Below are 26,913 nucleotides of genomic sequence, written 5' to 3'. Positions count from 1 at the left end.
TTTTGACTTAGGAGTTTCCTCAAATCGTGTAGTTACATGTATATGATATGCCTGCGTGCAGTGCGTTATATCCCTGTTATGTCCGCGCGTTTAGGGACGGCCCCGGCAGAGGGGGATTTCTGAACTGAATGCTGGTTAGTGGTGAAGTCAGCAGCGTTCATGTGAATGGGGTAGCAGTGGCATTTCCAAGCCATTCGGTATGTTAATGCACAACGTGAAAAGGCAGCCGGCGCAAGGGAAAAGGAAATGACAATCAGATGAATGAAACATGCGACGATGAACATGAAGTGTTCTGCATTTGCAACGGAGTCCTAGTTTCTTTTTGTCGACCTGAGCTCATTTTTTCATACCGTTCTTTCTTTCTTTTCTTTTTTCTGGACGCAGAAACAGATTGTCCGCTATTAGCGGTGATGGAGCACGGAGGAAGATTGCAGTGAAGTCAAACAAAAGGTGCGTCCTGTGTCTGATTTATTATATTGTGCCATAAGCTGCATATTGTGTGTGCTTCAGATGCATTGTTCAGCATTTGGTTAATCTTTTTTCTTTCGAGTAGCATGTGGCCAAACTATAGCATTAATGGCACAAATATGATATATGTGATAATTAATTTAAAAAGAATACTTGTTTTTGCTGCCTCCTGCATTCATGTTGCTTTGTGCTTAAAATCTCGAACTTAATACCGCATGCACGAGGCTCACATGCTGTAGCTACAGTGTGTGTGTGTGTGTGTGTGTGTGTGTGTGGTATATGACAAATGCATTTTATTGAGAGAAAAAGAGTGTGAAAAAAGTGGTTTAATGACTTGTCATAAGTTGCACAGACGTTTTATTTCTTTATTTTTGTTATTTAGTGTAAGGACCATTTGTTTGAGGGTGATGTATCTTTTTTTTTCCTCTTCTTGAAGTGAGGTTGGAGGGGAGGGTTTGTGAACTGAAGAAAAGGAAATTCTTGTGTGTGTTTTGGAATGCTGTTGCCCCGGGGGGACTGAAAGAATTGAGTTGGGGAATAAGAGAGGGGCGCTTTTAGAGAGGGGAAACAAGGGGGGGACACATTTCCCCTTTCCTCTTTTTTCCCCCAAATGACAAGGATAACACCACTGCCTAGAAAGATGAAGTGCAGTGGCCGGACGCCTGCAAGTGGACATGTTATGTACATGGAATCAAGGAACCCGCTCACCCCTGCACCCCTCTTTGCCCCCAATTATGCACACCCTAACTGGAGGGATTGGGAGCAAAAGCTCTGTTTTTATTATCAAATACTGTACTAGTGGTAAATGTAATACTAAATCAATTATTGAGCCATTAATGCTCTGAGTATAAAATGCTTTTTGCATCTTTAACTACTTAATAATTTAATTTGATGTTTTTTTATTTTTTGGTCAGAAAATGATATCATGCACCTACAAATCATTAGTTTAATCATCTTAAAATACCTGTTTAGTGTGAATTTGTACTTTTTTGTTGCAAATATTTTCCATCAGGGGGCACACACGAGACACACTGTGATATTAATGTGCATAGGGTGATCAGAGGAAACCTTATGTACAAGCAGTCGAATGAATCCCATCCTATTGGCCATATCTAAATTTGATTGTTCCTGATATTGTAAAATATGGCTGCAGCTTATCGGTAACAATAACTGTATGCTGACAGGCAGCATTTTTTCTGCACCTGATCTCGTCTTGTTCACATATTGCTGTTTTTTTGTTGTTGTTTTAATAATCTGCTTTTGAGCTTACTTTGCGTAGAGTAAAAGGCTGTGTCTTATACTGCACAGGAGAAATTGGATTATTTCTCAGTAAACCTATGTCAAAATGTAATTTCAGTTTTCGGCAAATGGTGCGTCTGATCAGTTACAAAGTAGTGCATTAACAGTCTTCTTTGTGCTGTCAGAGATGTCAGGGAAATTTTTTTTTAATTCTTTTTCTTTTCGCCCTCAAAAGTGCTGTTAATGGATCCAGTACCTCAATTGGCATAATGATAAGGATGTGAATGATTCATACCACAGTATATTTCAGTTAAGTACCTCAAAGTGCCTTAAAAGAGCTTCCCTTTTATAGCAACGGCTGTATAATTGCCACATTTTCATGTTAAATTACACAATAGTATTTTAAATCATTTATCCTTAGTGTACAGTTCACTGTTACAGGGGTTATAATTAATATAAAATGCATAATTATTAAAGGGAAGAAATGACGCGATTGTTTATGTGATTTGAGATTGTTTTCCAAGTGAAGCGCTCATCATCTCTGGAGATTATTTGAGTTGTGATGAAGAATGGCTGTTGGTGATCGCCCACACGCAAATGTGAAATATTCTAATGAGCAATCTGTCTCACTTGACTGTCATCTAGCTGGTCCGTTTCAACTGAAGGGTTTAATTTGAATTGGACATGTTATACAACATAATCTTGGTCCATGATGGCTGGAATGGTTTTGAAAGTGTTATGTACACTTTTAATATAAGCATGATCGAGATTATGATGCTTATTATAACACACTTTCTTCTCATTTTCCTGTAGTGCCTCAGATGATGATTCCTGAAACAGGACAGACTTGCTCATCCTCTGCCGGTAGGTTCAACATTTTCTCCTTAGTGCCTTTCCTGAGGGTGAGTGAGCTGCAGTGGAATTTTTTGAAATCGCCAGACTCTTGAAAGTTTAGGTCTGCAAGGTGATGATTGGCAGGTGCCAGATTTCATGCAGGGTCTGTGCAAAGAGTGACATCAGTGCGCGGCAGGAGGTGGTGTTGAAAAGAAATGTGGTCAATTGTTTCAGATCTTTGCAAAAAGAAAAACTTGTGTAGCCTCTGAAAAGATTTAGTATTTAACACGCACACGGCACTAACGTATAGAGGATAATAGCCCACACATTATCCTGAGTGCCATGGTTCTTTAGATCTGAGGAGATGACATCATAAAATGCTCCCTCGATGTGGGCTCAGCTCGTGGGTAGAAGAGGTGTATGTGTGCAGAGGAGTAGAGAAAGTGAAAAAGAGAGACAGAGCGATCATCTCTCTCCTTCTTTCTCTAAGTGTAAAGCCCGTAGGCTCCGAGCCCAGCGTTTTCACACCCACTCTCTGGTTTTTGTGTGGGTGTTTGAGTGGGCAGAAAACTTGTGACTCATCCTTGTTCAGACCCACACAGGGGCAACTCCTCTCTTCTCCTCTCCTCTCCTCTCCTCTCCTCTCCTCTCCTCTCCTCTCCTCTCCTCTCCTCTCCTCTCCTCTCCTCTCCTCTCCTCTCCTCTCCTCTTTGTCTTCCACCTCTCTTTCACCTCTAATGTGTTGTAAGACTGGCTGTGGATGTTAATGATATGCAGCTGAATAATCGATTCACTTATTTATTTTCATCTAACCCATGACACATCATCCCCTCTACTCAACCTGTGACTAGTATCTTTTTGTGTTCTTTCAAGAGAGTAGTATTACACATGAATGATGCAGTGCTGTGAGTCATATGTCAAAGATTATTGTATTCACTCTCTTTTAGTCCTTATTTATACGTCTTTGTTTAGACAGAAGACTTTTGTTTCCCTGACAAGGCTGTGAAGTCCCTATTCCTTCAAACAGTATGCATGATCAGCATCAGTACATTAATCAATTAAAGATCAACTCGAAACTTTTTGGTCAGCTCCATCAGTGAGGCTTAGGTAGCCCTCCATCAACACCAAACCAGAAATGCGTTGCTTTTGACTCATTGCTGTTGTAGAAATTGACATCTGGTGTTTTCATAGGCTATATGTGCTAATGTTTCTTCCACAAATACTGACAACTTGAAAATATTATTTTCATTTAGTTTTTTAGTTTTTTTTTATTTTTTATTTTCACCTAAAATAAAAGGAAGTGAAGAGATAATATAAGTAATGACTATTAGTTATTACATTTTATATGCATATTCATCTACTAAATATTCATTTTGTGAACTGTTGTAAATACGCTATCATATAGATGGCTTTAAAGGGATAGTTCACCTAAAAATTAAAATTCTGTCATCATTTACTCACCCTCAAGTATATGTATGAGTTTCTTTGTTTTGCTGAACACAAAGGAAGATATTTGGAAGAATGTCAGTAACCAAACAGATCTTGCCCCCCATTGACTACCATAATTATCCTACTATGGTAGTAAATGGGGGGCGAGATCTGTTTGGTTACTGAAATTCTTCCAAATATCTTCCTTTGTGTTCAGCAGAACAAATAAACTCATACAGGTTTGGAACTACTTGAGGGTGAGTAAATGATGACAGAATTTTCATTTTTGGGGGAACTATCCCTTTAATGCTCATAAGACATGAGCAAAAAGCTTCGAAACTCCAATTTTGATTTTATGGAGTCTATAAATGCCCCCTGAGGTTTGTGTGTCCCTGGTAATCTTTGATTCAAAAGATAACGTCATCATTTATCAGAAATTATATTTGAATGTACCATGGCGATAAAATAGTTGTAATCATTGCAATAAGTCAAGGCTATCTTCCAAAACCTTGACTTGAGACAGTAAATTCTGTGAGATGATTACATTGAACCCAGTGTATGTAAAAACCATTGTATGTTGTCAGTCATAACACCAACAGAGACTCGCTATGGATCAGAGTCCGTTTTTACCCTGAATCACACGCGAGGGCAAAGGCGGACAATACAGTAGCACCAGGAAGTCTGCAGGGGATGTGTGATGGCGGACTGTGCGCCCCTCTTAAATTAAAGACAAAGGGACACAGGCTGAGACTGTGGTAGACACCCTTAGAGTCCCCCAGGCTCCTATCAGCTCTGTCAGCAGATGAGCCAGATAAAGATGTGTGTGCTCTGGAGGAAATGAACTCTGCTGACCCGTAGCCCTGTAAACAGCTGGAGAAGAGCCCCAACTCTCTCTCTTGCTTTCTTTAATGTCATGTCTTCCCTCCCTCACTCACTCCCGTTGGCTGTCTTGTTCTGCTCAATCTTCCAGTCCAAGGTTACTCTCTTTGCCCAGTTCTTATTCTCTTTATCTCTCTCTCTCTCTCTCTCTCTCTGAGTCTTCCTTTTCTCTGTCACCCCTGCCGTTGTCCAGCGTGATCCCGAGCCAGAGTAATCAGTCCCGCCTTTGATTACGCCACTCTGCCTTTGCGAGGAATGCATTGAGGGGAACTTTATCAGCATTGTATAACATCAGCACTTTCTCTCTGGCCTTGAGATAATTGAAGGTGGTACTCCAGGAAGCCCTGAAAGAGCCCTTGTCTGGGCTGGGGGAGGCTGAGCGCAGGAGGGGTGGGGGGCTGGGCGTGAGAGCAGGAAACCCTTCTTGGCGTGGAATGGAATGTTTCAAAAGAACGTGTTCGGAACTTCCAGGATGAGGGCGTCTGCTGCTGCGCCTCTGGTCACTCTCGTTCGCTCGAAGCGCTGGCTCAGGAGAGGGGGACGGAAAAGGGAAGCGATGGCTCTCCTCTCCTTTCACACTCTCTCTCTCTCTCTCTCTCTCACTGGTGGGCCAGCCCACTCACAGGATATACGCAAGGGGGAAGCGTGGACCAGAGCGGATGGGGTCACTGTGGCGCAAGGCGGGGGTCCCGCATCCTGAGTTTATAGGGACAACCAGAGGCGGCAGGCTGGGGGAACGAGGGTCCTGGGCGTGTGTCAGTGTGAGCGTGAGCAGGGAGTGTGTGGGCAGCTGAGGAGGAGAGAAAAGACGTGGGTGTTGAGGGGGCGAGGACAGAAGAATGCTAGAGAGAGAGAGAGAGAGTGGGAAAGCAACAATCTCCGCTGCTTTTCATCTGACAACTTTTAAAGGGCCAGCCAAGGGGTGGAGATGGAGCCGGCCAGGCTCCTTTTACCGTATCTCACGGTGTCCCACCTAACATCCACCCAGACCCCTGCAAATGTGACAGGAAAGGCATAACATCGTACTTATTAGGAGATTGACTCACAAAAGGAAAGGCATCCTTATTGTTCCTTAGGGTGAGGTTTCTTTATGTTCATTAATTGAAACAAGCAGAATAATGTTTAGCAATGTTTCCAAAAGAATTTTGTTTTTGCAGTAAATTCAGAAATATTCCTAATATTTATTAGTGTCAGTAAGTTTTTTAAGGAAATTAATACATTTATTCAGCAAGAACACTTTAAAAATTGATCAAAAGTTTAAGTAAAGACATCTATAATTGTACAAAAGATTTCAAATACCAAAAAATGCTGTTCTTTTGAAAAATTAAGCTGAAAATAATGACAACCTGCAGTTCGGTAAGTGAGTCAGATGTTGATTCAGTAGTCACTCTGATCAAGTCAGTTCAGCATGATACGTCATACCGTTTCAAACCAGGGGCCAGTTAGATAAACTTAGCCTCTATGTTAATACTGTGTCATAAGAACTATCTTACTAACTAGCAGTTAGCCAAGGGGTAATCAGTCTTATTTTTCATGTTCAAATTATAGACCATCATTCTTAAAAATAAATAAATAAATAATAGATGACTAACTTGTAAATCTAGTTTAAGCATTTATGCAACCAGCTTATAAGATTCATTCGTTCGGGAATCAGACTACACCATTCACTGTATGTTTTTATTTTTATTGGACCTGTGTTATATGTTGTTTTAGTAAAACAACTCTTTCTAACTCTTTCTATCAAATCACATTCAGTTCAGTGCAGTTTTGTGATTCAGTCCAAGAACAGAAGTTTACGAGCACTTCCATCGCATACTTAAATAAGTCAGTCACATGATAGATTTCCTCAACCATCGTGTTTCATATTAGCCACTCAGTAAGTCTGAAGTGAAAAATGAAGATAGCCTGCACGTATGCAGAAAGGTCCCGTTGTTCTGTGAGGCATCTCCAACAGTCACAAAGTGTCAGGCAATTATAACCAAAGTTGTAAGGCTAATCATTAATAGACTGTTCGTTTCCTCAATAGGAATGTTTCACATTCCTGGATCAGGGTCAGATTCGCCTCCACTCACCGGCTCAATCCCTCATTGTCTTGTCAGCTACAGTATGTCAAACAGATGGTTGGCATGGTTACAAGGTATCTGGGTGCACGGTCTTGTGCCTTTTTAAAAGCTGCGTCTGCATGCTGGTGAAGTGATGGAGGAAGAGCGTGTGAATGCATGTGGCAGAATATAACACAAGCATGCAGTGCTATCTGCAGCCGATAAGACGCATGAAGTCATGCCTCGGTGGCATGACAATGACATCACAGCTGTGTCCCTGCATTTTTTTCTTCCGCCTGCCAGCAGCCACCTAATATAGCCATCCAGTGCCCGGGGCCAGACTGGCAGAGACCGGGGTGGCGGGACCCGGCAGGCATGCACACCAGCCACGAAACTGTGCTTGAGGAGACGCGAATGGGAGGCGGCAGCACGTCACCCTGACGTCTCTCAACCGAATTCCAGTGTGGCTCAAGCGAGCCGAGCACACTCATGTGATTTCAGTTCATTTACACACATGAGGGCACAAACATATCTGCTGCCTCTGGATTGACGTGGTCACCTGATGTTGGCAGCTGCTGTACCTGTTGTGCAAACCACCCTGGATGAGTCTGATTACAGCATGGGTCACTTTTAACCTGCTGAGATGGAGCTGCTTGTTTTGCAGGTGATGTTTAATGCTTATTTGCGCATAGAAAAAGAGGAAACCAGTAATCTCTTTGCAGTGAAACAAGAGTGTCAGTGTTTCTTTGAGTTTAATTTAGTTTTTAAAGTGGGAATTGTAGGTTGTTTTGGAGCAATTAGTTACAAAATTGATTGGGCAATGAATCATTGGGCTCATGAATAATGCCGGTCTTGCATTCCTTCTAAATCTGCTTGACCCTTGTCTTGTGTCAGGTCGTAGTTTATCAGGTTCCAGTGAGGTTGCTGAGGGCAATTTTGGCAGGCTGGACGAGTCTTTCATCTTTACATTTATGGTGGTGTTGGCAGCTATAGCTCACACCTTTTACACCACAGCAATGTGAAGCTATTTCTGTGTTCCGGTATGGAGCTGTCATTGTTGTCATCATTATGTGCTTATAGATAGAAGCCCCCCAACGCAAATGTATGTAATGCTAAATGACTAGGATTCACAACACATTTTAAAACAGTGCCTTTGTTTAAATTAATTTTTTAGAAAATTGTTATAAAACTTTAAATAATAATTATTATTATTTTAAATGGTTGGCACTTTAGTTTAAAATTAATCTTGGTTTGTTTGTATTTTTGATTCAGAATTAGCTTGTCGTGTTTTGTTTTTGGTTCATTTCTACAATAGCAGAAAGAAACAGAGAAAAAGAATGAATCATAAAGAGAGTTGGTTTTCAAAGCTTCAAACTAAACTGTAGTAAGAAATAAATATGAGTAAAATGACAGAATTTTATGGTTCAGTATCACTTAGTTATTGTTTTATCAGGTCATTTTTATTATTTGATATTTAAACTTCAGCAAAAGAAATTGTTCAAGAAATGTTACATTACACTGCTTTTACATTGATATGATAAATACTTTTTTTATTTTTTATTACCAATTAAGCAGGTTGCGTGAGCCAAAATACAGCATGTTTCACCGCCCCCCAACACCCCCCCCCCCAACCCCCCACCACCCCCTTTTTTTTTTTAAATTTAAATAGTTCAGTTTATCTGATATCTAAGGAGGCATTTAAGATTAGGAACACCATTTTCAAATTTCTATTCCAAATAAAAGGACTGGGAAGCACATGGTTGCAACAACAATCGCCCCTGCTTGCCCTGTGGTTACACTGTAATGTTCCTGAGTCATAAGCTCTCAACCCACTGACAACAAAATGTATGAGAGTGAGTTAAATCGTTTGCAAAAAAAAAAGTAAAAACGGCAAAGCGGCATGTTGACGCGTTACAATGTGTGATTCATCGTCACCTCCTCCCTTCTATTGGAACACACGCTGTCTGTACTGTGGTCAAGCTCAGTTTCACCATACAGACTGACACAGCGGGAGCTTGAACAAATTCTGAATGTGTACAGATTGCTGGAAAGACATGGAGAACATAGGAGGGAGATACATAGAGTAAATGCAAATGATTTATACAACTTTTGTGACCTACATATGTAATTCCAAGAGATTTATATAAGATCTTTATATTAAATAAACATAAAGTTGGGGGTAAAAGTCTGAAGCTGCTAATGAAATATTCTTCTTTTTCTTTTTATTACATTTTTCTGTTAAAAAATATTAATTATAATCTGACCTTTTGTCAGTGTCACAAGTTTGCTTGTTTAATTAGTGACTTGTAAATCTTTTAATATAATATAATACTCAATATATTTTAAATATATTACAGGTTTAAATTATATTTTTATATGGCAAATTTTCATTGTGGTCTCAGACTCGAAGAGAAAAGAATATTGTGACAATCTTCAAAAATCCTTTAATTTTAATCTTTCTCATTGAATAGCATGACTAAGACATGTTTCCCTGAGTCACATAGGAGACTTATAGTCCCACTTTTCGCCTCATTTAAGCATCCTGTAAAATCAGCGGTGGTTGAAGAGCCGGTGGGTCGTCAGAGGGGCAGCAGCACTAGCTGACCGGCCGCTGTTTGTGTATTGTAAGGAGGGCTGTAGGGAAGCACAGAGCTGCGCTGTGTTTCTCAGTCGGCGGGGGTAAAATACAGGGCTTGTGCGAGCTTCCACGCGGCGCGGTCCACGGCACACGGAGATGACTCACTATTCTTACGTGACTAACAACTAAAATATGGCAGTTTAAAAGAAGTTTCAGTGGTGCCCTAGTTCCATATGGCTGTGGAGAGAGAGATGGGCAGGTAGAGTTGTCATTTCTTCCACCCCTCTGCATATCTCTTTCTTTACGCCTGTCTTTTATTTCACTGGAAAGGTGACGCTCTGAAATATTAAACAGCCAAGTGTCCCTCTGTGGTGTTGGGTTTCCCAGAGCTGATGAGAATTCAGGTACTTTCTCCAAGATGGTGAGTTAGGGGTTAATGACGAAGATGAGACATTGTGAGTTTTAGCAGAGCTCCTGAGATGCTGGAACTGGATCAAAAACACCAATCGTTTCATTTTTAGCACTTTCCATAAATTATCCTGAAAAAGTTAGTAGGGAGACATTTGAATTTGAAAGCAAGGACCTAATATTAGTATATAAAATAAATATATATATATATATATAAGTTGTTTGGAGTGATAAAATTGTTTTCATACTAACTTCTAATATTAAAAACAGATTTATCCAGCTGTATTGATTTTAATTTGACTCTTATACTTAATATCAGTTTCTTGAGGCTATCGAGAGATGAGGTTTGTTTTATGTCGTCATAAACAGCATGTGTGTGTTTGACAATGGTGGACCCGTTCAGAAAAGTGTTGAGACTGCTTGGTAGAACGGCAGCGAATTCTTCACTGAAAGACACTAACTAACGTTCCTCGGTCACATAAGTAGGGGAGTTTCCTGCTCCTAAAGATCCGAGGCACAGCCTAGGCGTTTTTTACCGTGACTGCCGGCTTTTCTCTCTCTCCCTTCCTCCCTTTCGCTCTCCCCCTTCTTTTTTTCTGAATGGGTGTCCTCTCTCTAACCTCTCAATTCACAGCAGCATTGAAACAGGACACTACCCTGAACACTGATAGGCTGCGGGCAAATCGCTCAGCCCCTCGACCTGACACTATAAGTACTCTGGCAATCCGTCTCCAGTGTATGACTGACTGTTTAGAGGGAGAGAGAGAGAGAAAGACGGGCAGATAGAGAGAGAGTGGGAGGGGGCGGTAGAGAGTTTAAATTCAGTGACAGTGATAATGATATTATTCGGTCTCCGCTGAAACGGGGAAGCACTTTCAGAGTCTGCGGCACACTTCCTCTGTCTCTATCGCTTTAAGAGTGTTACTGATTAGTCGCTAAAGAATGCGAGTGGAAAGAGAGAGAGAGAAAAAAAGGGACAGAGGCAGGAGGGAGAGACAGACCGAGAGTGTTGGAGCCTGGGAACTCATATGGAGAAGACTGATAATATTGAGCTGAGTAGAGATTTGTTTTATTTTCCAGCAGTTCAGAGACGTTAAAGGAGCTCTCACTCTCTCTCTCTGAATTTGCTGCTCCTGAAGAGGCTGGACGAAGGGGGAAGTCGGGGACCCCGCACATGCAGGCAGCGCTCAGCCATCAGGAAATACTCTTTTCACCCAGACAGAGTAAGTCAATGAGTGGGGAAAAAAGACAGAGAGCTCTTGGTACTAATGGATATCATATGGTGTGCTTTAAAACTGAGAAATTGTTTGCAGGTTTTCGATAACTAGACAGAGAAATTCATAGACTGAAATCGGGGACATAGGCAATGTATTCTTACAATTACACTGTTTGAGAATATATATATATATATATACATGTGTGTGTGTGTATGTGTGTGTGTGTGTGTGTGTGGACAGAACTGCCATGTGCTTTCATTTTCTTTCTGTGTCACATGATGGATCTTAACTGAGGAAAATTGTTGTTTTTAACCTAACCGAAACAAATTGTCGAGTTGATATGGAAAATATCTCCGCTTTATCTCCGATGCTAATGATTTGAAACGCTGTTTTTAGCTAATTCTAGTAGTTGTTCTCCAGATACAACATGCAGGACCTTTTTGAGAAAGAATTGTCAATGTGCCTTTTGGAGGCTGAGAACATATTTTGGGGGTTTCCCTTGGGAGAGCGGTTGTTACGTTCCACCAATGAGAGAGCGGTCTGTTGGGGCTACGGCTAGCGAGCACAGAAGGAGGAAGAATTTATAGAGAGTACCCTACACAATGCTGTTTCTTATGAATGGAGCGTGTGAGTATCACTTCTGATTGGCCGGCTGCTCTTGGGTAATCAGAGGACACATTCTCTGGTTTGCCGGCCGGCCCACTAGTGGCCAGCCGGTGGGTGGAATCACCGGTGTTTAGATTTACCTTCTTGACCAGCTGTTGCTGCAATATTGGGCAATAAAGGCAGAGTGTTTGTTCATGTGTAGATCATTTATTTGTGATATTTGTATGGTTGTGTGTGAGTACATAGAACAAAAAACTGCTCAGGGCTGCATACAGTATGTTTATCTTAGTGAATAGCCAATCAGAATAGAGACACAGTAGATTCGGCCCTCTGCCCAGCTGTTGTCCTTCAGGATCTACTGTAAGTGAATGACCTTCAATGGAGTTGAGTTGAGCTTCTGACATTGAGTGTGATTTTTTTGTTGTTGTTGTAATTTTTAATTTAAAATATTCATTTATATAAATTACCTTTCAAAAGTTTTGGGTCAGTGATATATATTTGTAAGAAATTAATACTTATATTCAACAAGGATGCATTCAATTGATTAAAAGTGGAAGTTAAGACATTTATAATGTTACAAAAGATTTCCATTTTAAATAAATGCTGTTCTTTTGAACTTATCAAATAATCCAGAAAACTAAAAATATGATGGTTTCCACAAAAATATTAAGCATATTAAGAAATGTTTCTGTAGCAGCAAATCAATGGAAAAAAATGGAAAAAAATTAAGAAGACTTTACTTTACAAAAACTTAACAAAAAGTTTATCGACCCCAAACTTTTAAACAGTAGTGTGTATATTATATTATAATTTTTTCTAAAATAAATTTCTTGTAAATTATAAAATATTAAATTATTAAAATACACTTATAGTATAACATACTTAAAATATACTTATATACTATAAAATTATTCATATTTTTAACAGTAATCTAAAAGTTTACAAGTAGAAGACTGAAGATTTGATCTGTGAAAATTTCATTTTATACTGTGGATCTCCATAGCATGCCATTAACTCTCTCACACAGCCTCTCTAGTGTGCTGCAGACACAGGAAGTGCAGTTAAAGTCCCTTAAACCGTCACCTTAGACTAACCTAATTATTTTATTGCCGACTATACACAGGCGCCTTCCGGAAACTACTGCAAACAATAGATACCCTAAAATTAGAACTCAAGGCTACCTGCCACCATGTGAAGCCCTGACAGGAAGTGAAGTCGGAGGATGTTGGGCGTTGGGTGTGGAGAGGGCGTGTGTGCATGTGCATGCGAGACTGACGCCTCATACAGCCAAAGGAATGTGCCGGTCACACATTGACCCCCCGCGCTTGCAGATGGGTGCGGCAGCAGAACCTACGCCCACCAACATGCTCACGCATCCTCCATGTCTTTGTGTTTCTAAATCTATACAACATCTACCACTCCCTCTAGTCCAGCTCACAGCAGGTGAGTTCTCATGCCCACCCAAGGAAGTTTGGCTTAAAGAGATAGTTCACCCAAAAATTATGCTGTCATCTACTCACCATCATGTCGTTCCAACCCTGTATGTCTTTCTTTTTTTCTGAAGAACACAAAAGAAGATGTTTTTAAGAATGTTTTTGGTTATATATAATGAAAAACAACCTTTTAAGACATTTTTCAAAATATATTAGATCTTTTGTTTTCCTCAGTAGAAAGAAATGCATATATTTTGTAATATAAATGAAGACAGACTTTTAATTTTTGGGTGAACTCTCCCTTCAAGCTTTAATTTCATTGTGTTGTGAGCTGTGTTGTGGGTAACACATTACAAGTAACTTGTGTTACGTAATCAGATTACTTTTTTTGAAGGAACTAGTAAAGTAGCACATTACTTTTAAATTTACAACAAAATATCTGAGTTACTTTTTCAAACAAGTAACGCAAGTTACTTTGTTTTACCATTTATTGACTGATACTTCTCCTGTCCATGTGTTGAGAGAAATCGGGACTGCAGAGGCATTGTGTGCGCTGTGTGAACATGATGGTTATTCTAGACTAACGGTGCGTTCCAAACGGGATATATCGCCCTCCGAAGGGCACTTCGGAGTGAAAATAATCATGGCCGCCATATTGAAGGGTCGTTCCAAACCAAAGTGCTCAAAACTGGCCACTTCAAAGGGCCCTTCGGAATGAAGGATTTCGAAGGGAACAACTGATGGACACTTCGGGCCCCCATGATCCTTTGCACAGGGAAGTTGTTTGACGTCACAGAATGGGTACAGGAGGTTAGGAGTTCGATTTTAACTATAAAGGTATGTATTATATTTTTCTGTACTACTGTAATATTTATAGGAGTTAGATTTGGTACATTATTATGGTCAAAATGACATTGTACTTCAAAAAAAAAAAATACTTTATAGCTCATTTATCAGTCCATTCAAATGTTTCAAATACATACATACAATATAGCCTACATGCGGTAAACCTAAAATAAATAAATAATAACGTTAAACAAAAGGCGCAGCTTGCACAATTTATCATCCTTGATTGTCTCGTTAAGATGACGCTGAAGTGCGTTCCAAAAGAACAGTTTTTTTTACCCCTACACCCTTCATCCCTTCGAAGCTCTCACTCCGGAGGGTAAACCCTCTGAAGGGATTAGGGCATAGGGATGAGCCCTTCCGAATGGAACGCAGGGTAAATGTGAGCATACATTTACTCATTTACTTCTCCTGTATCCTATTCTTCTGTATCCCAGAATAGCTGCACAGCTGAAAGAGTTGTTTGAGCTGCGCCCTCTAATGTACAGGCATGAATTTGCATTTCCTTCAGCCTGAGGCTGATTCATTTCACTTTTGGTGTGAAAGGGCCTTTACATTTGCCAAATATAAAACTTTTTTGTTGTTATAAAAAACAAACAAACAAACAGCCCAGACCAGATGAGAAAAAGTAACATAATGCAGTACTTTCCATAAAAAGTAAAGTAAAACGTTTTTAGGAAATAACGCAATATTTTAAAGCATTACTTTTAAAAAAAAGAACTTTCCCCAGCACTGGTTGCGAGGCAGGAATTTTGTCATGATAGTCACCAGTGTGGTCCTCGTGAAAGACCCGGGTTTATCATATAAATATGCAATGCCCACAAGGTATTTAGATGAGATGATAAAGTGTTAGTTTATCAAGAAGTCTTTCCGCCTTTTGCACAAATGCTGTCTCATTAGGAATCAAGGCTGAAGTCGAGCCTAAAATCAAAATGATGATGCTCTTCTGATTTGTCGGTCGTGCTTTTTTAAACAGTTATAGTTTCAGTGGCAGTTGTGAATCATCAGGTGGCTTTTTAGAGGAAGAATTGTCAGACTTACACTCCCTGTAGAGGGAGTGGTGGGAGTGACTGGTGTGGGGAGCCGCTGGCACGTTCCACCCATGTGGAGTGCTTTCGTTTTCATGGGTGTGTATTGGCAACATTTATGTTACTGTGCGCAACACAACCTTGACGTACCTGCCGTAAATGTGCCACGGGGTCAGTTTTGTCAGGTTATGTAAGGGTTCTTACTCTGCATCTCTTGTGCTTATCTATTTTAACGACAGCACAATTCTGTCTCAAGCTCAAAATCTGGTCTTCATAAGGCAGATTTCCCGTAAGAGACTTTGCTTTTGTTCCCAGCTCTATGTCTATGCCTCCCTACTGCTGATGTAATGAAAGTTGCAAGGAAACGCAGTAAGGGAGGCAGACAGAGAGAAGGTGTGTGTGTGACGTACATGCTCAGGTAACGGCACAACACACACACGCACACACACCCAATGCTTTGTGTAACTGTGCCCATATATGGGCAGTGTTTCCCCACCTGGGCAGAGTGCAGGCAGTGCATTGAATTCCAATAAGCGACGAGTGTAGTACGTGCGGCAACACGTCATGGAAAATGAGAATCAGTGGTGATCACAACGTGTCCTCTCTCTCTTTTTCTTATTCTGTATTTCCAGTGTCCAATCAGATTAAATTATAAAGCAGGTAGCTGATTGCTCACAGCTACATGCAAACTATACTTAGCAAGGTTGTGCAGCATCCAGTATGAAACTGAAAATGCCAGTTAAATCCAGAATTTTTTCTATTCATATATATATATATATATATATATATATATATATATATATATATATATATATATATATATATATATATATATATATATGAATAGAAAAAATTCTGGATTTAACTGGCATTTTCAGTTTCATACTGGATGCTGCACAACCTTGTATATATATATATATATATATATATATATATATAGTATAGTAAAGATTTTATGTAGTTATATGTAACCTTGCCATTCAGCACCACAAAATGTCCACCACATTTTTTCTTGAAAACCTTATAACAAGAAAAATTGTATCAAAAAGTATCTATTGTATAATTCATTTTTAATAATGAATGTCATTTTTCAGTATAAATTACCCATAAATACACACATTAGATGTTATTAATAACTAATGTTTGAAATGGCACCTATAGAAATGTAATTTATATACTGTTGTGATGTTCTCAGTATATTATACATATAAAATATAATTTGGTGTCATTTTTAAAAAAAAAATAAATAAAAAAATGTGGTGGACATTTTGTGGTGCTGCATTGCAAAATTGAAGTCTTGATGTGTTCATTGTTTTGGCAGTATTGAACTTTCTTGTGTGATCCTATTCTGAAATGGCTTTAATAACAGAAATTCTAGAAAAGCTGGAGCACTTGCAGCATGTAAAGCAGAAACCCAGAGCAGCCCAGCTTCATGCCCTGGAAAACCTGCATCCAAACTCTTTATGGCCTATGTGACCTGTGCTCCGGTTCGCATATCAGCAGCAGGGTTAGTGCACTCTCAAACAGAGCGTGTATTATAGCTATTTTAAGAGTGTTGTGTTGCCCTAATGGAGAAGAATTTATCGGCCCTCATTTAGGTGTAATGCTATACGCTTCAGTGTGCTTGGAGAGTGGGACCGAGCCCAGGGCAGCACTGGGAGTTGTTCGTGCTGGGGAATAGAAGGCTTTTGCTCTCCAGGCCAGCGTGTGAGTGGGTGTGCTGTGGGCCAGACTCCTTTATTCTCTCTCAATCTTTCTCTCCCTTCTCGCTCGAGCCTGCGCTTCTGCCAAGGCCTTGTAAAGGGACTGCAGGCTCTGTTATGTGCCAGCTCTTTCCCATCAATACAGCCCTCTGGAAAGAGTCTCTCGCTTCTCCTCACCGAAAGCCGAGAGTCCAGTTCAGAACTTCCAGTAGCTGGTCTCCGAATGGCAGGAAAGCGTGTGCGTGCGGCTTTTCGTGTATATGCTAGTTTGGCGTGAGACTAAACCGTCCTCCTCAGAGCGCTAAGGGATCGCCTTTCACTTCAAACCTGACCCATCTGTAGGGCTTCAATCTAATGGGACACACATTACAAGCTATAAAGCAAATGGACTTCCCGACTCTGGAGTCGGTCAGGTCTTGGCAAAAAGGGGAACTCCCAGCACAATGGCAGCATGGCAGAAACCTCTCACCTTCCCTGAACTCTTCAGGGAAATGGAGCCTCTGTCTCTGATCCGGTCTCTCTCTGGTTAGCAACATTTTAAAAGCCGGTCGGAACCAATTACGTTCACCCTCCTGAAGGCAGATCGAGCACCCTTATCTGATCTATCCGTCAGGCTAATGGAATTACATTCGTAGAAAGTTGGTAGAAAGCAGGGATCTGATTTTTCCCTCCCCTCATGAGGGGCAAGTGGGCTTAGGGGAAATGAAATGAATCTCCCTTACACCTTTCACGGAGCTGGGGCCAAACTCTCCACATACGATCGTATCACCAAAACCCTATCGAGGTTGATTATCAACACTAGGCTACTCAGATGCAATCCCTCATCAAGCCTGGTACGCCACGACTACTTACTCTAAATCGAATTAGACTTTAAAACCAACTCTCCCGCTTTCTCAGTGACAGGAGACCACCTCTTCATGAAAGCGATATCTTTTTTTGTTTTGAATGAAGCCGAGGCCCATTCACTGCTTGTTTTCAATACGACCACGTTCATAGCAAACAGCTGGTATTGACAGAAAGCAGTCCAGACTTCTTTAGAAGCATTGCCTCATGTAGGTAGGAGGTCAAAGGCGGCGAGGACAAAACACAGCCAGAGCCTTCTGTAGAAAATTGATTTTTTGACTGAAGCCATGAGCGTTGGCTGTCAGACACATCACCTCAAAGATCAAAAATAGTTCTGTTAGTAGACTAGACAGTCTTATAAGTGTTAATGTGTACCTCGGAAATTTCCAGTTCAACGAAGTAGTCCTCAGATGTGTCTGACTAGAACAATAGTGATTCTATGAGGTATGAATCATTCATCACATATTGATTTGCTTGTGCTCTCCTGCAAATACATTGGCATGTACAAATAGAAACACTCTCTCACACACACACACACACACACACACACACACAATACAGTACACCCTCTTGAACACTTGCCTGGGTTCCCCTCCTTCCTCCTGCGCTCAGGGCTGCTGTGGGTAATGATTCAGTTCCTGTTTGGTGACCGACCACGTTGACAGCATTCTGGTCAGGGGCTCGGCTGCTGCTCCTCTCAAAATCTGGATGTGGTCAGGCCAGTCATCTCCCAGGCAGCCAGGAGGAAACCCACATCAACTGAAACTTGCTGGTGCTCCAGGAATAGCCCAGCTCAGGGAGGTTACGCTGGCAGCTTCCTCTCTTCCCTTTCTCCTCCCCTCCAATCTTCAGCCTCCCCCTAAAAGACAGCCCTGGCCCACGTCTTGTAAATAGTGAGTAGTACAAGTAGAGGCTCATCAGTTCTGGTTTTGGACCTGCTCCGGTATCTGGATCCGCATCAATAAACACAAAGCCTGCTGTGATCTGGGCTCTGCCTGCAGTGAACGTCTTCATTAGAGATGATTGATCATTATCATTAATGTTGCTGAACATTTTTCATCAAAAGCGGCACTATATAAATCACATTTGCTATTTGATTCAGTTTTCATTACGGAGCCGAGAGAGAAATCATTCTCTCTTTTTGAAATATCGCTCTGGAGTTCCCCTCAAGGCTTGGACGAATCCTAACTTTGATGTCTGTTCATAAAGCCACCTAAAGGCCCTCGGTTTTTAAGAAACATCATGAATTTACCTGTCACGCTTTGTGCATTTCTCTCTTTGATCACTAACAAAAAAATGCAAAAGCATGGAAAGTGCTGTTATAAGGTGCCGCACAGGAGTCATAAGTGAGAGGTCTACAGCTGGGGTTTTTTAGGACCTTCTCACAAATTTTTTTTTTTTTTCTTATACAAAGGTAGTATCATCTCATCCTTTAGTCTGCTGGGGCAAAAGAAAACAGTCAAAGCCTTTCGTTTGTGTGCTCAATGAAAAGCCCGGTGTGGGTTAGAGTGGGCCTCACTCTTTCAGTAAGGGGCCTATGTTGGTTTGGGTCCCTCTGAAGATCCATTTTTATTAATATCAGAGGACTTATATGGCATTTTAGATATGTTTATGTGCTTTTTTATCTGCTTTTGGATTATCACTGTCATGCATCTAAGTTTTTTTCCTCATTTTTCTTACAGGGTTATTCAGACTGGCTCAATCTATACAGATCACATGATGCTCCAAGTCTTCATTTCAATTTAGGTGAGTACATGCTTATATTTGATTGTTTATATATCATTTAATATGGCAGCAAATATCCTTTTCTTTTTCAGTATCTTCAGCCTTTTGGATGCATAAATATATAATGATAAATGTGATCAAATAAACTCAGTCTAACACATTTTAAGTTGTCAGCACAAAGTGTTCAAATAGAATAGAAATTTTACATACAAAATCGGGCTTCCACATTCTGCAAAGCTATTACACGTTAACTTGCCATCACATTTAATCTGAAATGCGCAGAAATGTCTGCCGCAGCACTTTGAAATGAACCTTAGCTCAGAACTTTAGTATCTACAACACAAGCCGTGTCTTATGTGCTGACTAGCAGGCCCTTGGGCTGAGCAGTGACTGTGGAAGGTTATGAATGGAATGTGCCGGAATTCTCCTAATGTTTACAGGTCATTCATGTGAAGTCGCGGGCTGGGGCTTCTCCTTAGGGGCAGACAATAGTGTTGCAGCAGGAAGCACATACCTCCCTCGAGAGCCTCACGGCACGCTCCCCCACCCTTTTGTAGCACGAAGCAAATTAGGAAGGCTTAATGGGGTGGTAGATGCATGTATATTTGTAACTTCATCACATGAATTGTTTAGTTTGCTTAAAGCATTGCTTTTGTGATTCACGTCTATACAAAGTGTCCGTTCATACATTTAATTTCATAGCCCGTTGTTAGTGCTGCCAGGAAAAAAATACAATGAAGATGTAAATGGAATAGAATGAAACAATATAGCTGTCAACATCAGCTGTCACTCTGGAAATGAAACAGCAAATTTTGACAGAAGTTTTAAACCCTAGAATCCAAAGCACTTTACAGTCAACAAGGTCAGTCAGACAGTCAGTTTTTCATTTAAACCGCATAATCATAACTTTAGCTTAACATAAACTAAGCCCACGTTTACAAGGCACAACAACACAGAGATCCATTCTACCAGTACCATTCTATTAAGGCCACTCTCACATGACAGTTCACTGTTCACTAAATGGCCTTAACTGTTTCATAAAGACTCACTTACAAAAGAGTACTGTGGCCGTACCATGGTACAGTGATAGTATCTTGTCGTACTTTGATATATGGGTCAATGGTGTGACACTCATTTTTTATTTTTGTCTATCTACACTACTGTTCAAAGGTTTGGGGTCTTTAAGATTTTTTTTAGATATCATTTTTTAAAAGAAGACTCTTATGTTCACCAAGGCTGCATTTATTTGATCACAAATAGACTGTTATGTCGGAGCCATAGGTTGTGGACAGTTCTCCAACATATATATCTGTGCGCAGTAGGCACAGAAAAACCTGAGATTGAGTCCCGGCTCGAGGCCGTTTCCCGATCCTGTTCCCCCCTCTCCTCCCGTTGCTTCCTGTCGCCTTTACACTGTTCTAAGGCAAAAGGCCAAAAATTTAACTTAAAATAAAATAAACCATAGTATTGTGAAATATTACAATTTAAAATAACTGTTTTCTATTTTAATAAATGCTAAAAAAAAAAAAAAGTAATTTATAACTGTGATTGCAAAGCTGAATTTTCAGCAGCCGTTACTCCAGTCTTCAGTGTCAAATGATCCTTCAGGAATCATACTAATATGATGATTTGGTGCTCAAAAAACATATCTTCTTATTATAAATGTAAACATTTGTGCTATTGTGTAAACTGATACTCTGATGAAAGCTCAAAAAACACCATTTATTTTAAATAAAAATCTTTTGTAAAAAAGAAAAATGTTTTACCGTCACTTTTGATGTATCTTTGCTGTATCAATTTAATGGATCCTTGCTGATTGATTTTTTTAAATTTAATTAAAATTAATTTTGATATTCTTAGGGTTGTTTCAGGATGTAAAAAATCATGTAGTCCCTGCTACCCACCCAAAAAAAAGCATTTACATTTTTTTTGGAAATAATGATTACTTACTTGTATTCTTTTACCCATATTCCAAAATTTTACTGTGCTATTTATATGGTACTCAGAGGAACTTGATGGAATAAAATGGTATTTTTTTGCAGGCAAGGTTCCCTCTTGTATGATTTACCCCCAAATATCCATCCTTTTACCATTCTGAAATCAACCAGACAGTTAGGCAATCCACTGTCTCTTGTTCAATAAAAACCATCAGTAGTTCTCAGACCTCATGCTGCCACTGTCCCACGGTCTAGTCAGACTGCTTAAAGAGGGCTGAACGTTGACAGCGAGCAGGGACAGAGCATTGGAATTCAGGTTAGGAATGAACTCCCTAATAGAGAAAAATTAGAGTCAAGTGACCATCAGCTGGTCGAAGTATGTTTGATCAATACAGTCACAAGGTCTCAGGTATGCAGAGCTGGAGCCTTTACAGGAGGGTGCAAAGACAGCCATACAGCATATCATGTGTGCGTGCTCCTGTCAGTCAAACAGAGACTGATTATACTTTATTGTTAACCAATACAATAAACTCGTACATAAATTGCCTGACGCTCTCAGCATCCTTGTCAACAGGATGTATTCAGCACTATGTGAGTCACTCTCTTTTGTTTATCTAGCTGAGGATGATTTAATTAAATGACGACCCAATCAAAGTGCACCTTGGGCAGCTAACAAGCACCCACTTCTAATTAATAAGACTTGAATTGAGTGCTCCGACTGAGGCGGACTTATGCTTGCCAAACCACTTAGTGGATTCGGGGAGTAGTCGCAAAACCAGGCTTACATTTTCATAATATTAACAGGTCAGACAAAGGTTTATGTCGCTGTTTGTTATGAGAAAAATGCACAATGCAGGTCTGGTTCAGTCTGGTTCAGGCCTCTATCTGTCTGCCTTCCTGCCGTCTTGCCTCCAGGCTAATATGGGGAAAGAATGAGAAATATTTGCAAGAGTGCTAACGCTATGCTCAGGGCCAGATTTACCTCATATTGTGACATAGGCAAAATATATTTTACCACCCCCCCAAGTGGTAGCTTACATACTAAACTATATACTGTCGCTGATGGGTGGAAACCTCGAATATCCAAAATGAAAAACTGTATTTTTTAAATAATTAGATGTTATTGTGGCTTTATATGGTCAGACACTTGCATGTCATTGTATTATTAACATTCTAACAAAATTGAATTTTTGACCAGTGAATGTCGAACATACGTGTTTTGTCCGCCATTAAAACAGACCCACCTAAGGCAATTAAGTGCATCAAATTACGTTTTCATCAACTTGCAGGTTATAAAGTTTATTGTAGCTATGTGGGTGCTTAGTTTTTCTGTAAATTGTCCAAAATCTCATGCTATAAAAGATGAAGTGCTTCGCACAGACAATTTAAGACTTAAAGTATTGGCTGTGACTCAATGACAAATGCAAGACTAAAACAGACTTCTTTGCTCCTAAACACATAAAACATTAGCCTTTTTATATAGAGAGAGTTTCTTGAGTGAACTAAATGCTGTACTTATTCCAACAACCTGTTCTTTATTTACCCTTGCAAACAAGCAGAGACAGTCCCAACTGCATGAGACCAACAGTTTGAGGATACAATGGAGGAAAAATGATGAAATATGGAGATACAAGGTTTCTGCCTAGTATTTAAAATTTAGGTCGAATTTTCTTACGTTGTTTTACCATTAAAGTGAAATAAAAAATTCAAAGCATATAGTATTTTTCCTCATTGTAATTGGGCCCCCCCCCCTAGACGTGCAAGCATAGGCACATGCCTAGAATTCCCATGCATAAATCCGGCCCTGGCTATGCTTAAAAATGCCCGTCGGGAGATTAGCTCCCCCTCCCCGGTGCTGCCTGTCTCTGTGCTGTGAGCATAAAGGAGGGCTGTTGTCATTCTCCGAAGCTGCAGACACTTTGATTTGGGGTTGTCTAACCATTCTCTTTCTCTGTCTTCCTCAGGCGCTGAGGATGGCTCGAGTGGACGACCGCTGCCGGTGGCTTTTTAGGGTGCTCATGAGGTGCTCAGTAGTCAGTGTAGATCCTGTGTTGCAATCAGCAGCTACATCTGGCTACTGGGTCTCTGATGGCATTTTCTGCTTCCTGTTGGCACATTCCTTTCAGATTGTGTGGTATGTTATCACAATGTGTGCTTCATCCTGTCAGAATAGGACTCGCTCTTTCATGGACGTTAAAGAGGGCCCTTGTCATAACAGTCTGTCTCTTTGACCAGACCGATTCGGCGCTGTTTTTGCACTTTCAGCCTTGTTCATTGTGCGTTTTTTTCCCCTAAAACAATTTGATCAAGGTGAGTGAACTCTCACAGCATAGCTAAAAGCCTCGAGAAACCATTTCAGATGTCTTTGAACGGAAGGAATGAGACATTGTTTCTTGTTTGACTGCTGAAGATTCGGTTTAAGTGATTAGGTAACAAAGGACAAGGCGACATGTCACATTCCCTTTGTGTTTTGCCTGTCACAAGGGGCTGTCTTTGTGAAAATGTTTTTGAGTTGCTGAAGGCTGACAAATAATGAGAGTTAAATGTGCAGACATGCTGAATCGCATCAGATTTGGAAAGCGAAGGATGAATTCTTTTGTGCTGTCATGAACCTGGCATACAATGTAGATTTCTGTGTGGTACAATCTACAGCTACATTGTCTGCTGGGTTTCAGGCCAGTAGAAAAATTCTGCTCGGCTCTGAAATTGAATAGGTGAGTCTTTTAGTCATTATGCATGTTTGAAAAAGACATATTCCTACTATGAGAACAAAATAAAAGTACTAAAAGTATACAAACTATGATGTGTCCAATTATTTCTCTTCGTGTTTATTCTTACCGTGGGTTCAGCTTGATATTCGCAGGGCTGCACAGATTCCATCCAATGACAGACTGTCAAATTTCACCAGGGATTAAAAAGGCATCCAAGATATTTCTGCCATACACCCAGAAGAGCTTCTTATCACTATTACCCATCTGTGTCTGAATACACCCACCCACAACACACACACAATGAAAGTTGGGAGAAAAATTCAGCATTCACAGAATATAAAATCACAATCTGACATCTTTCTATATTGCGTACCACTGTGTCTTCAGGGATTCGTAGCATAGAAGAACTAATGAAGAACTGAAGAAAGCCTGAAGCCCTCAGAGAACTCAGTTCATTAAGACTTCACACAATCCGACTGCAATATTGACAGAAATGCCTTGCAGGAACGCTGTAGCACATCTCACACAGTCCTCACTTTGTGTTATGTGTCTTTTCGTAATGCATTCATACAGCAGCGAATGCCCGCTGCCAGCATTTTACATATTACTGCATATTATAAAAATAAGTAACAGAGCCCAGTGAGTTTATGACACTGCAGGATAACGCAACTTCTCCAAATGCTCCAAATAGCACTCGATTAGGTTCTAATAAGCTTCTAAGAGAACTACATTTAAAAGGTTCCTGAGCCTTTGAAATTCCTTTTGTTGTCCCTTTGGGTTTGAAACAACCAGGTTTCCAGCAACAGACAATTTGTTCGTTTACACTGAATGCAAATTTGCCCAATCAGAGGATGTTTGTTGTTTAGTGTAGTTGAATATTTAGTAAATGCTTTTATCAAAAGGGACACCACAAACAATTCACAATGCAAAATTTTGTTATATTAAACAATTATTATACAAAAGCATATTCACAATGACAAATTTCAACAGTAAACTATAATGCAGAAGTGAAAACGAGTGAGATTTTGGACCAGTGAGATTTCACAGTGGGCGAGGCTACCAAGCAGGACACATTCAACAGAATGTCCTGTCGCACGTCATTTTCGCACCTGTTTAGGTCAGTGTTAAGGTGCGATCACACTCGGACTTCGAGACTTTCACTTCCATCCATATTGTGAGCCAGAAAGCTGAAATGCAAGTTTTGTTTTTCAGAGTTCAAAATGAGAAAATCTGACCTAGAAATTTGCAAAAAACTCACCTCTTGGGTCAAAGAACAGAAATCTCAGAGCTGCAACCTGTTCACAAAGCTCCAGGAAAGTGTACATGGTATATTTAAAATCTATATTTTACATTTAATTATTTGATAATTTATTTTATTTTAATAGCCCTAATTTATTTTAAAAGTGCAACATCACATATCATATTATTGATATTTATCACAGGGTAACATCACATGCTCAAAGCCTAAAGTGACTTTTAGGCAGCACTGAAGAATGAAGAGAGAAATGAAACAGGAGGGGGGTCTTACTGCAGTGGGCCATTATGGCAGTCGGGCACAGGTGTTTCCAATGGTGCCATTTCCCCTTGCACTACTGTTTGTACAACAGGAATATGGAGGCAGGTGGTCATGAGCCTCTGTATGCGCTCTATACTGCAGCCCATAGCCTAGCCGGCGGATACTGGAATCACTTCAATAAAACAACAGGAACAGGGAGAACACACTCGAGCTGCTCCAGGAACAGCCACTTCCCATCTGTCTGCTCACCCCAACAGACACAGCCATCATGTGACTGTATGCTCTTCATGAAGCGCTAAATTCACACCCCTCAGACGAGGGACGAAACCGTTTCACGGTGATTAAAATGTCTGACTATGGTTACATTTGAGTTGGAATACAAAAAATATGACTATTAATAATAAAAAAAAGAATTAAACAAAAGCATGTTTGTGCTCTACACTTTACATTTATGCATTTGGTAGACGCTTAACACTCAATTCAGGGTTTATCACTTTGTTTCCCCTTCTGAATCAAACCCATGGCATTTCCAACACCTGTTGCGCTACAGGAAGTCTGGTATCTGCTAACTAACAGTTATTCAATCACAAATCTTAAATGGGCTCTGCTTTCTTCTTCCCAGACAAGAACACTTCTGTTCTTTGTGAGCTAAAACTCTGACGTTGCACTTATCCAATCATTTGCAGCAATGAGAAACATTTCTAGAGGGGAAAGTGGCCAGGGTGAAAGTATTCCAGCAATGTAAACCTCTGAATAGCGTGTAATGGAAGTAAATCGCTCGTTTGATATCTTGTGCGGCAAAAGCTGTGTGATGACATCAGCGGGGGTCCTCCAGGGCCATGGTTAGGCTTGTGTGGAATGATAATTGATGCTCTGTCAGGGCTTCCCTTGGGTAACTGCAAGGACTGATAGGGGAAGATTAACCGCAGAGAACCGTCCACGCGTTTATCTGGCTATCCCGATGACGTTTACCCGGCTTCTCTTTAATGGGTCAAAGGTGAAGGGTGCAGTGCGGGGTGAGGACTGACTGACGGCACTTACGTCATTCATTCAGGATATCTGCATGACGAGCTGCATTACCGTCAACATTGCATCCAGTTTTCCGACATTAAGTAAACGCCTCTCATTTTACTTTCTCTCGCCATGAATCAGATATGAAGTCATGGCCCACATAGTCTCCCGAAGCCAGACCTTCAGACTGACGGCAGAAGGTCGGGACTCTATTGCAGCTTTCATTGGCCAGAGGACGTTTGACTGACACGTAAACGCAACCAATCACAGTTCGTTTTTTTGTGTAATGTTTAGGGGCGTGAAAATGTAAAGTTGATGTCCCTACAGTAACAGACCGGTGTGTATCTAATAAATGATTCATTCAAGAACGCTGTGCAAGTTATTGCAACAATGGAGCCGCAAACTTCACATACGTTTGAAAATCCAGCCTTCAGTTGATCCCGGTAAGCGCTCATTGTCAC

The 26,913-nt window shown here is 40.5% G+C and overlaps 1 long non-coding RNA gene across 2 annotated transcripts in view; it reads left to right on the top strand.

Moving 5' to 3' along the window:
- Nucleotides 1–23,225, top strand: part of LOC137036441 (uncharacterized) — a 28,628-nt gene extending 5,403 nt beyond the window's left edge. The window contains exons 2-6 of one of the 2 annotated variants that reach the window (XR_010897196.1): nt 385–450; nt 2,521–2,571; nt 10,957–11,099; nt 19,235–19,298; nt 23,179–23,225. This is a non-coding gene — a long non-coding RNA (uncharacterized lncRNA). Of the gene's footprint in view, nt 1–384; nt 451–2,520; nt 2,572–10,637; nt 11,100–19,234; nt 19,299–23,178 lie in introns of those variants that run through there. The other variant, XR_010897195.1, reaches the window with a different exon arrangement.
- The last annotated feature ends 3,688 nt before the right edge of the window (nt 23,226–26,913 follow it).

The sequence above is a fragment of the Chanodichthys erythropterus genome, chromosome 14 (assembly GCF_024489055.1).
Source record: "Chanodichthys erythropterus isolate Z2021 chromosome 14, ASM2448905v1, whole genome shotgun sequence".
Taxonomy (NCBI): domain Eukaryota; kingdom Metazoa; phylum Chordata; class Actinopteri; order Cypriniformes; family Xenocyprididae; genus Chanodichthys; species Chanodichthys erythropterus.
Note: the sequence above shows the minus strand (reverse complement) of the source record. Positions and strands in the feature narration are given on the sequence as shown.